Here is a 9594-nt window from a genome sequence, read left to right as displayed (position 1 = left end):
TGATTAGCAGGACCACAGGCTGTGTCTGCTGTCCATGGTGCTGAATTCTCCACGGGGAGCCCGTGGCTGAACAATAAAGCTAATTACAGAGCTCAGACCTCCTGCTGAGTTCTGTAGAAGCTCCGAGATGCTCATTTGCATGCAAATAAAGCTAAAAAAAAAGTACTTATAGCAATTAGTGCCTATTAGTACTTTATGCACAATGATCACTGATCTTTTAATCTTTTGAAAGATATCTGTGTGTGTAAATGGGCCCTAACCCTTCTGTACGGGGTACAGAGATTTGGATGTCCAAATGTCCCTCTGTTCTGTGTTGACACAGTAATAAAGATTCACGTGCCCTGGGTGTCGCATTAGATGTCTCATTGTACATCTGACTAGAAAATCGTGCGGGTTTTGTGCACAAAACTCACATGAAAATACAGCCCATCATTTTCTTTCACAGGTATGCTGCGAAATAGAAATGTTGCAGCATGTCCCATTTTTATGCGAGTTTCACATGAGAATAGAACATGCGGATTTGTGGTCTCCTACATATTGTGCAGCACATGGATGCCGTGTCTGTGTGCTGTGCCATGTGAATCACGCTTGAGAATGTTAAGTGCGGCTCACTGTCTCCCATGTGAATGCACCCTCAGTCAATCAGGGCATCATCCATCCTGCAATTTTGTGTCTGAAGGGGGTTGGCACACTGGATGAAGCAACATTTCCTTTGATTCAACAGCACTAACCCTGTTGCTATCCTCCACCTGTTCTCCTGCATTCTTTTCAGGAAGCCTCAACGTCTTAACGGCACCCAGACATATAAAAAAAAATTAAATTTAGCCAGTACTTCCTACAAAAAGTTAAATGGTAGATGCATGTACACTATGGCTGCAAACCGTACACACAAAGTGATCCCATGTTCCCTGAATGTATTTCAAAGCTTAAGCCCAAAGAGAGATGAGTCAATCATCTTCAAGAGGCTGTCTTGTCACTGCAGATGGGTTCACATACTTTGAAAAAAATGCATGCTAACAACCTCACACTTTTATGTGTGCAGTAAATGTATAATTTATGCAATTTTTGGTCACATATTATGTTTGTCATGTGCTGTAGCTACTTGTGTTTGCTGGCACCTGAATCTGGTCGGTAACGTTCATTTGGACATGGTATGGAGGAGGACTACCTCTATTTACATACAGCATTTTCACTGTACTGCATTGTGGCCTGTGGCAGTCTGTAACTCACTTCTCTGATGCCCTGCAACATATACTATTCAAATCCCTAACCATGTCTAAGGGGGCTACCCTATTGGGATAGGTGAAAAAGCACAACTAATTGTTATAGCCTGGCAAGTTTATAAAGGTTAAAGTAAAACTTGATGCTACAGTGCCATCTAGTTGACAGTTTGTATAACACCACCTGTGGATTGTTTCACCCTGTACGATTTTCTAATTGGTGGTCTTCAGATCACCTGGCCATAAAGGGGAGGAATGGGACTTTTAAGCTTGCTCTGAGAGCAGTGGTCAAACAGTAATTTTGGAGTAGCTCAGAAGAAGTGAGTGCAGGTCCCCCAAGCCTGCCCTGCTCTTAGAAGGATATGGCTACCTGAGCTGAGAAGAAGCTGCTAAGGGCAGAAAAAAAGAGCCTAGAATAGCACAGTGCCAGCATTTTTGACAAGATGGTTTGTGCTGCCAGAGACAAAAGAAGCAAAATGCCATACATCACTCACAGGAACCTGCAAATGCAACAGTGGATGCCTTTGGTGGTTGTTAAGCAGCTGAGCTTAAACAAGTGTAAGCAGAGACCGATCCCTAAGACAGGAGTTCAGTGTGCTCACTTAGTAATAGCAAAGATGGAAATTTTAACTTCTCAGTGGTCAACCACCATTGTTCTGAGCTTAGAACTGTTGCTGCCTTCATCCACCCTGCTGTGTACTGAAGAGAGCTCCCCAAAAAGTGTGGGGCACCCAGACTATTGAGAAAGGCTGCATTATTAGGCTAAGTATTGAGCAGGCTTGGATTTGTTCACCCTGCTAATGATGACATAAAGGACTTATCAAACAGGGCTTAAACTATCCTGGTTAAACTATGCACTGTTAAGTCGTTCTAACTACTAGGTGAGGATTCTGTTTATGATAGACCATGAAATTCAATTACCCATTGTGAAATCATCCTGTTACTTGTTATTCTGTCAAATGCATTTGTTTCAAACCCATTTAGTATTAAATCAGCAACCGTTTTTATATGGCGCATGAAAAGATAGGTCTTGCCCTATCTTTTGCTGAGATATGCTGGAAGCTCCCATAGACATCAATGGAGCTGAAAAAAGGGAGGGGGAGAGAGTTACACTGGGCACAATGCTGGGAAAAGAAGATAGCTGCCCCTATTTGAGCATTAGTAGTTATTCCAATAATTTCTGCTGACCAAGGGAATTCCGTGCTACAGAACGCTAATTAAAATTGGGACTACATCGCAACTATTCTTCATTCATTCGATTTTTAACCGTGATCGTCCGAGCGTTAAAACACATACAGTCATGTGAAAGAGGCCTCAGTTTCACTTACTTGCCAGCTGTGGGGGTCACTATTACTACTGAAACCACTGTGGGGAACACTATTACTACTGGGGCCACTGTGCGGGTCACTATTACTACTGAAACCACTGTGGGGGTCACTATTACTATTAGGGCCACTGTGGAGGTCAATATTACTGCTAAGACCACTGTGGCGGTTACTGTAACTGCTCAGACCACTGTGGGAGTCACTATTACTGCTGAGACCACTGGGGGGAACACCATTACTACAGGCGCTGCTGTGGGGGTCACTATTACTACTCGGGCTACTGTGGGGGGTCACTATTACTGCTGAGGCTGCTGTGGGGGGTCACTGTTACTACTGAGGCCACTGTGAGGGACACTATTAATACTAAGGCCACTGTGGGGGTCACTATTATTACTAGCGACAATATACTGGACTCTATTTCTACTGAGGCCACTGCGGGGGGTGAGGGGGTGTCACTATTACTACTGGGGCCAGTATAGGGGACACTGTTACTACTGAGGCCACTGCTGGAGGGTCACTATTACAACTGGGGCCACTCTGAATGTGGCAGTGTACCTTAAGCTGACTTACTGTATGTTTACACGTAGCAGAAATGCTGCAGTATGTCCACAGTAGAAATTTCCGCTACAAATTCTGCAGCATTTCTGCATCCAAAAAACTACATCCTGTACCACTAGTGCAGATTTTGACTAAAAATCAGCCGCGTACCAGCAGCTAATTTCATACTATGTGGCGCTCCCCCTCACCTCCTGCCCCTGATCACACCCCTCTGTCCCTCTTTGACCCTAAGAAAATCCGGTCACCTTAGTCACTTGGGATATCTGCTGATCAGCTGATTGAAGTGACAGCACCGCAGGCATTTCAGTCCATACATTGTATAGCAGCTCAATCCCATTCACTTGAATGGAACTCCGGTGCCCTCTGGCCATGTCACCGATGAACATGATGACACAGCAGTGAAAACCAGGATGTTGGCCCCTCATAACTTTACCTACATGAGGTCTGTGATGAGAGAAGTAAAGTATTAACTAGGAGCAGCAGGGATGAGGTTAACTCTTTCTTTAATTATATCTTGAGTAACTACACCCATATTCTGCACGATTGCCAAATCCTCGGCGATTGCAGTTCTGCTGGGCTCGGACACAGCAACCTTTAGCAGTAAATGGTTATTTTTTACACAAGTGTTTTTAACTAAGATGATTAATAGTTTCCCATATGACAGGAATCATTGCATCCATCCGTCTCTCCGGATATATAATGAGAAACATTCCCCAGATAATGTGACATAAACATCTTGTTTCTAACGAGACGGGATCCGATAAGAAGGGAGACGAGCAGCAGTGATGTCATCAGGGGTAAGCACTGAACTCCACAGACTCATTTTACCATCACTGAGGCTGTGCTCACACGTCCGATAACAACCCAAAATCTATTTCTGCAACAGATCTGAAGCCGCTCCTCGGATTTCTGCTGCGTATGTCCTTCTGTATGTAGAGCAGATCCTCATAAGGATGAGCCCTATTTCCTTTAGGGCCCGTTCACACCTTGCTGATTTACTGCATGTCTTGTTGCAGATGTTGGTGCAGATCTGCAGCTGATTTCACCCTTCCGATTGAATTCAAATTGGATGGGTGAAATCCGCTTTAGATCTGCACCAAAATCCACAACAAAATCTGGTGTGTAGGCTTCCTTAACGGACCTAATTCTCTTCATTTTCGCCTAAAATCTGAAGCTTTCTACTTATTTCTGTGGTGGATTTTTTTCAGTACCAAAAATGCACCTGAAAAGTTTCTTTTCTTGTAATCAAGGTCGCAGAAACCCCTTCCATGTGCATGGGATGCAAATAATCACTGGATTTCATTTAGATTTTGGCGTAGAATCCGCGCCAAACTCTGTGAAATTTGACATGTGTGAACAAAGCCTCACTGACCCCTGTGGATATATTTGTATATTTGTGCTGCTGATGTATTTATCATACCTCCCAACTTTACAAGCATGAAAAAGGGACAATGATGGTCTTGTGCACAGCGCGACCTTGCGTTATTTTTTGAGCTGAGCCCCACCCCCTGACTACTTCCAGTTTTGTTCCTGACCACACCGAATTCGCCTCCCACTTTAAATAACATTTAAGTAAATTCCAACTGCACATCTTTAGTCTTAAAGGGGTGGTCTCGCGAAACCAAGTGGGGTTATACACTTCCGTATGGCCATATTAATGCACTTTGTAATGTACATCGTGCATTAAATATGAGCCATACAGAAGTTATTCCACTTACCTGCTCTGTTGCTAGCGTCCTCGTCTCCATGGTTCCGTCTAAATTCGCTGGCAGCTTGCTTTTTTAGACGTGCTTGCGCAGTCCGGTCTTCTCCTTTCAGCACGAGCCGCTTCAGTGTGCTCCCCGCTACAGCTCTTCTGCGCATGCGCAGATGAGCTGTCACTGCTCGGGAGCGCGCTGGAGCGGCCATTCTGTACCATCCTCTGTTAGAGGAAGGTGCAGAGCTGCCCAGCTGTCCGGAGAAGCCGCCCAGCTGTCCTACCGTCCAGCTGTCCTGCCGTCCAGGTAAGTGATGGGCCGGGGGGGCTGCCGCTGCGCTGGGGGGGGCTGTCGTCGCTGTCGCTGGGCCGGGGGGGGGGCTGCCGCTGCGATGGGGGGGCTGTCGCTAGGCCGGGGGAACTAGCGCTAGGCCGGGGGGGGCTGTCGCTGCGATGGGGGGGCTGTCGCTAGGCCGGGGGGGCTGCCGCTGCGATGGGGGGGCTGTCGCTGGGCCGGGGGGCTGCCGCTGCGATGAGGGGGTTGTCGCTAGGCCGGGGGAACTAGCGCTAGGCCGGGGGAACTAGCGCTAGGCCGGGGGGGGCTGTCGCTAGGCCGGGGGGGCTGTCGCTAGGCCGGGGGAACTAGCGCTGGGCTCCGGGGCCTTCACCTGGGCTCCGGAAACTAGCGCTGGGCTCCGGGGCCTTCACCTGGGCTGAGGGTCTAGCGCTGGGGAGCCGGGGGCTAGCGCCTGTTACCTGCTGCCTGGCGGTGGGTGACTGGTCGGCGGCTGCGGGGCGTCTGGTCGGCGGCTGCGGGGCGTCCGGTTGCCATGGAGATTACAAGCATTTGAATTCCCCGCCTCCAGAGATGACGTCATCAACAGAATCACGTGACTGGCGTCTCGGGAGCGCGCACGTCGGGCTGAAGCAAGGGCTGTACACTTTGGGAGAAGAACCGGCGGCCATCTTTGGAAAAGTTTTTAAAAGTTGCTGAAACGCTGGAACAGTGAGTAGAAACCGGCTTTAAAAGTCATTTAAACGGGTGCTTAGTTTTGTATGCTGAATAAGGGGGACTGGGCAAAAAAAAAAACTCACTGCTTCCTCGAGACATCTCCTTTAAGGCACATCTCTCTCCGCCCCTGACTACTATTTGCAATGAGAGGGGGCGGGACGGAGCAGAACTTAGCTCCACCCTGTACCACCCCTCCCATTGCAAACAGTGGCGAGGGGCAGAGAGGGGGCAGGAGCTCAGTGCACTTTCGCAGTTAAAAACGCATGAGAATTCGCAGTAATTGACAAAATCTACATCTGTGCTGCATCATGCAGACTATTTCGTCCCGTGTAAAAGGTCCCTGTATGTTCACACGGGGCGGAAATGCTGTCGATGTTTCACGCAGAATTTCCATAAGGAAACTTTGAAGCACTTACAGTACAAGCTATGTGGATAAGAATCTCGTCCACATGGTGGGAAGCATCCTGTGGGGAATCTGCAGCAGAATTGACATATGTCATGGGCTTTAAATTTGCAACACATCAATAGTTTGAAATATGTCTGTACAGGCTTCCAACCTCTGAGTGCAAGCATTCACTGACAGCAATCAGAGATCTTGAAAATGCTGAAAAATGAAACAAGCTAAGAAAAGTTTGCCGAACTTCTCATTTTACTATGATGAAACTTTATTGGACCCTGGACGTTTAACAATGATGGAGACTGTATGGCGGTATCTGTACTGAAGATACTGATGAACGAGATGGAGCTGCGGCTGGCCGCTGTCGCTGTTTTGGTGCATTACTAGTGCAACGGTCTCAATTTTCAAATGGTAAATGCCATCTCTGCAGATACTCTCAGAGAGTCAAGTACCCGGATCATATAACCCCAACGGCAGTTGTGACTTGGGTCAGATTCTTCCTGGATGAAAGCCACATGAACAATAAGCATCAGGAAGAGACAAGGCAGCCGCTGGGACCAATCCTTAATGAGGAACATTCCTGAGGACAGTAAACACCCCCGTCTTGGTTCAGCTACCTTGGGATTTCTAGCACTTCCAATTTCCTAGAGATCGAGGAAACAACCGAGGAAACATCTCTCCGCCTGATAAGAAAATCCATTTCTGGTGCACATTGTTGTCCTCGAAGATGGAGACGATGATAAAAGTAGATGACATCAGGATAATTGAGGAACGAGGCTCGTGAAACTTGTGCCTTGTGTTGTGAAGTAGATAGTCAGGGCTGGACAAGGGTCAAGTAAAAAGGGAATGTTTCCGGTTTGGAAAAAAATATGTAGTTTGTCAGGCTGCTTAATCCTTTTCTTGTTATTCTGCATCTGAAGTTCTGAAAACTTGGTAACAACAAATTTGGCTGCTATTACTGTTCCTACTGAGGTTGTCACCCAACGTTCCTAGAATCCTGAATGGTTGGTCAGTCCATTGGGTGAGTTTGAGTTATTTTCAATTATGTCAAAACTGCCAGGTTCCCGGTGACTATGAGCATTGGGTACCTTCTTTCATGGCATCAGTCGGGGTATTTTAGGGATATATGGTTTTTCTGCACTACATTATTATACTGTGTACAATCAGGTTCCTTAGATGTACTTCTCCAGAGATGCTCTGCACAGATACTATAGGGGGCAGCAGAGAGAATAGTAATATAAAAGCGCCTCGTGTGTGAAACCGTAAGAGGTGCATAGGATAAAGTAAATGAGCTCACCTGGAAATATGTACAAGGGAGCAGAAGAATCTGTATAATGCCCAGTGGCGGCACGTCCTTATCTTGCTTCTGAGAGATAGCGGTAGAGTGCCCAAGGAAACAAAGGACAGCGCGCCAAAGCCAGGAATCCGGAGTTTGAGAGAAATGCTACTTTATTCCAGACAGCTTCACAATACAGGCAACGTGTTGAAACTGGCGGTTTTATCAGGACAAACGCATTGTGTTGTGAAAAAAAGTAGCGATTCTCTTAAACTTTGAATTATTGGCTTTGGCGCGCTCTCCTGGGTTTCCTTGGGAACCTTCCCCAACGGTAGATGTTGGGCAAACGAAGAATTGGCCAGTTGGATTTCAACATGCCTTATTCTTCTGCTTTCAAGGGAGATAAGCCACTGCCAAGTCTGGATGTGACTGGAATAGAAGACATGATGAACTTTAGGATGTTGACTATATTCAAAGGTGGAGCTCTTACTAAGGAAGGACATTCTTTACCAGGGCTTTAAAGGGTGCAGACACTAGTTTTATAACTTGCTACCGACATTAAGCGGATCACGTAAGAGCAATAAAGAGCAGGATTCAGCCCCGGTCTCCATGTTTGTTCTCACAGCTGGAGTATTCGGGGCTTTAGAGACCTGCCAGACATATGTAGCTGCTAAGACATCATAACTGAGCACAGCTTCAGCCTTTATGGAAAAATGGATTTTTTATATTTTACTAGCATATCAAAGGCCATGAGAAGAAAAGGGGGAAGAAAGAGGTGTGAGGCGCTGCTGGCAGCGGAGCCTCGTCCATTCACAAACAGAATCAGTCTGGGATCAGTGCTGCTAATCTGCACAAAGGGAAAGAGATGACAACATTCGCCAAATGGACTGGCTTACAGTAATTAGTTTGGGTTTCCATGAAATGAAACACATGGGGACCGTGAATAAAGCATTATTTATGGCCCTCATTGATCTTCACTGTACGGCTGCGCCGCGTGGATGCCACCTGTCCGGATTTACACCACGCCATGTGACACTTAGCAGGTCCTCGGCCCAGACCGGTGATATATGGCAGCACTCAATATTCCGCTCTCATTTACCTGGATGGATATGGAATAGATGAGGTGCCGCTAGATCGGAATTTTTTTTTTACCCTAAAGCGAGAAGAGCATGAAAGCAGCATAATCCTCGCCCTCCGCGTCCACACCGATAGAATGACACCAGCTTTAATCTCTCTGAATGTGAATATTTTAGCCGGATGCTCTATGGAAAGTAATGGATTTCATTCATGATTGACCATGACCAGAATCTGAAATGAAAAATCTGCAAAACTGAATCCTTGTCAAGAGAGAAAACCAAGGGAGGACGCAATTTCTTCATCACCTGCCGCTGTTAAAGGGCCAGCACCCAATCCGAGGGACAGCTTCAATTGCAACTGCAACAGGACAGCTGCAGTCATGTGACTTACGTCCAACTTATTTTATGCCTACGCCATGACTCAATGCACGCTACCATAGTCACATGACAAAACATCTGTGTAGCACGGACCTAACAGCCATGAGATCATAGCTCAACCAAATGCAAGCGTTTAGAGTTGGGTGGACACACATTAAAGGGCCGGTGAGCACTCTTGTGGAAATAAATCTTAATCATGGTGTAATGAAAAGGTGTGCAACTTAGTAATTGAGTTTTCATTCCATTTTTTTAGATATCTGCTTGCTATCAGTGAATGAGAACATCATTGTTTACATCTAAATGCTGAAAACCAGTCCAGAACCAACACTTCTCACAGCTGAAGGATTGTTACAATTGTATCTGGTTCTCTATGAGCTAGGTTTTTGCAATTTAGGATAAATAGTGTTCGATGCGCGATGCATATTGATCATGGCATATAAGGGGTTAAGAGCGGGGATTGATGTTCTCATCGATCTCTGCTGTTGCATCGGGAGGCTGGCTATCAGTCACAGCCAGGCTCCCATTGTGGGAAGTGAGCCTGTGCCATACATGGGACGTAAGTGCCCCCTAGCCCAAACATAGACTTATGTCCTGTGGCATTAATGGGTTAAAGGGGTTGTCCAGTTGTAAACTACTTATGACCTATCCTTAGGATG

The 9594-nt window shown here is 46.4% G+C and overlaps 1 long non-coding RNA gene across 2 annotated transcripts in view; it reads left to right on the top strand.

Moving 5' to 3' along the window:
• Positions 1-7130: 7130 nt before the first annotated feature.
• Positions 7131-9594, top strand: part of LOC136631456 (uncharacterized) — an 81309-nt gene continuing 78845 nt past the window's right edge. For both annotated transcript variants that reach the window (XR_010793020.1, XR_010793019.1), the window contains exon 1: positions 7131-7229. This is a non-coding gene — a long non-coding RNA (uncharacterized lncRNA). The remainder of the gene's footprint in view (positions 7230-9594) is intronic.

The sequence above is a fragment of the Eleutherodactylus coqui genome, chromosome 6, assembly GCF_035609145.1.
Source record: "Eleutherodactylus coqui strain aEleCoq1 chromosome 6, aEleCoq1.hap1, whole genome shotgun sequence".
Taxonomy (NCBI): Eukaryota; Metazoa; Chordata; class Amphibia; order Anura; family Eleutherodactylidae; genus Eleutherodactylus; species Eleutherodactylus coqui.
Note: the sequence above shows the minus strand (reverse complement) of the source record. Positions and strands in the feature narration are given on the sequence as shown.